A 5,516-nucleotide genomic window follows, 5' to 3' on the forward strand; every position below is an offset into this window, starting at 1 on the left:
AAGGAACGTCCGCAGAGTGCTGTGGCTAGGAAGCTCAGAGCGGCAGAAAAAAAAAAACACAAAAAAAAAAAGAAAAAAAGAGGAAAAAAGCTAACCCTAACCCAGAACTGAACATGGGGACCAAACTGGGAGCAAACTGAACCGCTTGTGAGTGACAAGGTTCCTCCTTCCTTTTGGGATAATGCCACCATTTTTTTTTTCTTGTTATTGTCAGGTTTATTGCTTCTGCTCAATATACTACGAGCTTCTTCAGTAAAGGACAGTCTCACCCTTGTTGGTATCCATTTTCGTATGGGACTGCAAAAAGAAACCTGCCAATCTCAGCCCGTGGACATGTCCCACCTGCCATCATGCTGAGATGCAAAGCTTGCTCCTCTCCCCCCTGCCCCAGCTCACCCTAGAAGAAGTTGTTTGGTCACCGCTTTCCGTTGTATCTGCCTGACCCTTCATCCCTCCAGTCCCTTGTGCCACAGAGGCAGTGCCATTACCATTAGTCTGCGAGAAGCCCATTAGTGCAACAAGACGGGGTCGACCTGCCTGGGTTGCCTGGACTAGTCTGAGACATGAGGAAGACCTCCTTGGGCTTCACAGTGCTCCATTGCTTTCTTGAGTATTCCCGGCATTGCTGCCTCAAAAAGCCAAAGAAGAGAGAAGAGCCAACATGGGTGTGTGAGCGGGGGGGGGGGGGGGAGGACACTCCTTTCTATGCCTTACAGTTTGTGCCACAGGGAAAGGCATTGTCCGGATGCATTTGTTTTATATATACTGTATATATTTATATATATAAGATATACATGCAAGCTTGGTTGGTGTTTTTTATTAAACAAAATAAAATCCATTGAAAATGTTTGGGATGTTTGTGCTGCATCCAGGTTCCTGGAGCTGTGCATTGAAATTCCAGCTGCAGCCTCTCTCACCCTTGTCAGAGCTCTTCCTAGTAGCCTTGGGCAGCGCTTGAAATGGCCAGCTCACGTCTTCCCGTGAGAAACCCCAAAGCAGTGGCACTGGAGGGAGCCGCGCTTCTTTGCAGATTTTCCCCATGGGCATTTGCAGCTTCATAGAATAAGCTGAGGATCTCCTCTCCAGTCAGATAGGTTCATGTGGCTCTTGGGAACAGGCAAGGACATCCCCATGGGAAGTCTCTGCCAGCCCCTCTGAGGGCAGGTAATGTCTCAGCAGGGAGCATCCCACACCGAAGACCATATCTCCCCCCAGTTGCCATAACACTGCCCAGTGAGACTTGTCCTGTAGACTTAACCACTCTTCTTTGCTCTCCCTACCTGCTGCCCTCCCTCCTCTGGGGTCTGGAGAGCTAATTAGGACCTAATTTCCTTCTCTCCATTAAGAATACAGGAGAAGCAACCCAAAACAGGTTTCTTCCATGCAAGCATCCTGAGGAAATTAGGATCTTTCATGTTGCTGGTGATGCCTGCCTCTTTCAAATTTGGGGGGAGGAGGGCGCTTATTTATGACAAATAGTGCTTGTGCAGGAGACCTGCCCAAACTGAGTGGGACTTTGCCACAGAATAGTCCCACTGAAGGTAGCAGAGCTACTCCATGGTCCAGGCTGGACCATAAGGGAAGGAGAATGAAGCTCAGTCATGAGGGATACTTCCGCTAGAGTGGCTTAGGTCTCCATCTTGGTGTTTGCTGCAGACACACTGGGCATATGTAGATGTCTGACAGTGGGCTTTGGTAGTCTAAAACAGCATGTTGCAGGAAATGAGAAATAAATCTCTTCAAAGTGAAGGTGAAAATTAAACTGGCAGAGGATGAATGGAAATCCAGCCAAAGTATTTGAGCTAACACTGGGAAAAAAGCCCCAAATCCAAACTGGGGTAAGTTGTGCCCGTGATTGTGTGTGTTGCTGCTGGAATTTTTTTTCTCCCTGTACGAATATTTTTGAGGAAAAAAAAGAAGTCTAATTGTGATCAGGACAAAAAGCTAAAAGTCACAGATTACGCTTGCAGACAGAACACCAGCAGGGGAAGTGAGGCTGGACAAGCACTGCGTTTTAAGAAGTCCATGATGTTCTGTTTGATCCCTTTTTTTGGCCTTTCCTTCTGTAGTCTGGAGAAGCTAACGTCTCTTAACGAAAATATTTCTATCGTGAGTAGTGTGGTTCCAGCTCCTAGAGCCAAGTGATCACATTGGAAATCTCAGCCTTCGCTTAGAAACTCACTCTTGGTTCCTGTGCCTACACAAACAGAGAAACTATTGAAGAACATGTCCTGCACGATCAGAAAGAAAAAGGACCCAGTGCCATGTAACATTACTCAGAGGTTGAACCGGTCGTTGAGTGCCTTAGCCTGGTGCTCTCCCCTCTCCTTGCCTTGCTGCCCTCCTCCATGATCCACCAACATCCCAGCAGTGACAGCAGCCTGACCGAATTCCCCTGTGGTGGCCTGAGGCTGCCCGAGTGTCCACCCTGGAGGTTTCAGCTGTTTCCTTCAGCATCTTGGTGGCCTGTGGCTTTCCCCTAGTCTTTGCTCACCTTTTCTGCAGTAGAAAAATCACCTTGAGCAGCTTGCTTTGGTGTCTGTGTACAGGCACCCATTTCTGAAGTTAGCAAGGAGACAGTTCAGAAAGCATGAAGCTCCTGGTACCCCGTTATCCATCTGTGGACTGAGATATCCATCCCTACCCCCACACTGTGATGTTTACATGAAGGGGCTCACATAAATGCTTGTGCAAACCCTTGTTCACCCTCCTCACTTTATTTGTGTGAGGAATTGTGTTGACTTGCATGGGGCTGCTCCTGTGGAAAGGTTGTGTAAGCTTTTGCACTTCCAGTTTTAGTTGGGTCTTGCCTTGGGTTGGGCTGCTTGGTTGGGGATGCCATCTCAGCTGACTGGGCTGTTGCCAGTCCAGATGAGACCTTTACATCACCTTTGAGCTGGGCGACATCAAGACGTAAACCAGAGCATCTGACACAATGTTGCTTCGTTTACATGGATTTGCTAAACTGAGTCCAGCTGGATGAATGGACGGGTTTTGTTATTTGTTTCGTAATTGCTGATGACCTCAACCAACAGGCAGTGTCTAGTTGTCTATCAAGCCAAAGTGAAATATTATGACCGTGTATGTTTAATCTGTATTTTACTGAACCGTGTAAATATATGTGCAAATTAAGGACCTTATCCTGAAAGCATGGAGTTCTCCAGGGTTTTAGTAGACTTTTGTCACAGCTCCTAGGAAGTTGCCATGGTTACCCCGGTTATCACTAAGTTTGGGTACCATTCAGGGGAGAAAATGGTCTTGAGGCACATTCCTCTTGTCTGCTCTGTACGAACACTGATTTCTCAGCTCCCGCCCCCCCCCCTCCCCCCCTTGACATCGAAATAGGTGGCTGATTCCCTCTAAGTGGGATTTTTGAGCACGACAGGGATGGATGACTGATGAGGCTGGTGGAGCTTGACATGTGAAGCCACGGGAGGGATTCCCAGATGGAAGTGTATCCTGTAAATTATCTCTTGCTTTGTGATGTAAAATGTACAGTGTTTGCACTAGAATAGAAATGATCATTTTCAATAAAAGGGGGAAAAGTCTCCCCAATCCTTTCTATAAGCTGCCACATATGTGTCACCTGTTGCTGCCCTGAGGTGTTCTACAGCATTGGCTGGGGCTGGGAACACGCCGGAGCCTTGGGGAGGAAAGTGGGATCAGGGCTGGCAGATCAGGGCTCAGGGCTGTCCTTCCCAGCAGGCTTATCCTGGGAACTCCATGCAGCTGATTGGGGGACCGCAGAGACACCCCAGCGGAGATGGGGACCCCTCTGCAGCATGCGCTGTGCAAGCCAGCCGGTGAGCCAGGCAGAGACGGACACTGTGTCCAGACCCCTGCCTGAACCACAGGATACTCCTGTCAACATAGGCAGCTGCAAACAAGTTCAGCAGGAGCATAAGGCGGGAAGCATCCATGAAGATTTCTAAAAGAGATATTTTCAGGAAGAGGCGAGACACACCCGTGGCTTTGCCCCGGCTCCCTACACCCCACCGGGCTGGTGAGACACCAGTGTGGGGCTGAAAGTGGGGCAAGAGGAGTGCAGAGGGGGTCTCCCTTCAAAGAGGAGAGGGGAGGAAGGGCTGAGCATCCTTACGTGGGCGTTGGGAGGTGGGTGACCAGCACAGAAGGAGGGAAAGCCACAAATTAGGAGAGGAAAAGGGTTGAATCCCACCACCTGGGCAGGGAGCAAAAAGAGATGGGCTCAGGAGGGAAAACACTCCACTGCAAAGCAAGGGAGATGGTCAGAAGGGTCTCAGAGGCTAACGAGGGCTAATTAGTGCAGTAGGCTATTAAAGTAGGAGCAGGGCAGATGCTAGGGAAGAGCTTTTGCCAGGGGAAGACACCAAGCTGGGCTGGGGCTGGTGAGTTGTGCTTCAGAGAGCAGGTCTCTGCTGGGAGTTGTTGTTGGGGGTGAGATCAGGGGGATCTGGGGCTGGTGGGTTTCTGTGAGTTCCCTTCTTGGTCTCTAAGTGATTGATTTGGATTTGAGTCAAATGGTGGGAATCTGGAGTGTGTCTGGGTTGGCCTCCTCTTTCCCTGCTGATCTGGCTTTTGATCTTCTATGGGCAGTGTGTGTTAGGGTTAAGCAGGCTGAATGCAAGGGGCAGTTAAATTTCAGCAGCCCAGCCCATGGAGAGACCCTGTTAAGAGGAGATGGGTATCTCTACAAAGCCCTCAGCAGTCAGCCAAGTTTGCATTCCTTGCAGAGCTGATTATTCGCCCCTCTGAAGCTGAAATAATAATAATATCAGCCTCTTTCTTATTATTTTCTGGTTGCCAAAATAAGTAGGCTTGCAAATAGCATAGCTTCCAAGTTGTTTTTGAGACTGGAGTGGTTTGGACTGAGTTGAAACAAGCTTCAGATGTCCATCCAGACCTGCAGCCAGCTCATCTGAGCTCCCTTTGGGCAGGTGTCCATCTCCACACCTGGCACCGCTGTGCTGTGGCTCCTCACCTGATGGCTGCCAGTCACCAATGCACCCCATGGGGCTCCAGCTCCCAGTTTGGCCTGGGTTTCCCAGCAGGACCAATAAAAGCTATGGCAGAAGCAGTGTGTGGCAGCCTCCCTGCTTCTGCTGTGTGTGGGGAGGCTGCCACACACTGCTTCTGCAGGTATCTCCTGAACATCTGACCATACATTACACCCATACAGTATTCTGCTCCCCACCACGGGAGTAGATATCTAATTCACCTGGGCTTCATCTCTCCAAGAAAGTCATATCTCCTGCTTACCACTTGCTGACAAGGAGTGACACTGCTTATCTTCATCACAACCTCTCTTTGAGATCAGGAGGAATAGATCCAGCCCCTCTTACTCTGATCATAACAGGTGTCAGATTAGTTTTCAGCTGGAAAGTCTTAATGACAAACATGTGGATGCAGGGGCTGAACATCAGGCTTCTTGACTGAGGTTTTCTTCCAGTGAGAACTCAACAGCCATAGGAATGCTGAAAAGGAGACTTGCGTTAGGGCAAGTCCTTGATCCTCTCCTGGGGATGGTTTTCTCTCCA

The sequence above is a fragment of the Aptenodytes forsteri genome, unplaced genomic scaffold (genome assembly GCF_000699145.1).
Source record: "Aptenodytes forsteri isolate BGI_AS27 unplaced genomic scaffold, ASM69914v1 Scaffold95, whole genome shotgun sequence".
Classification (NCBI taxonomy): domain Eukaryota; kingdom Metazoa; phylum Chordata; class Aves; order Sphenisciformes; family Spheniscidae; genus Aptenodytes; species Aptenodytes forsteri.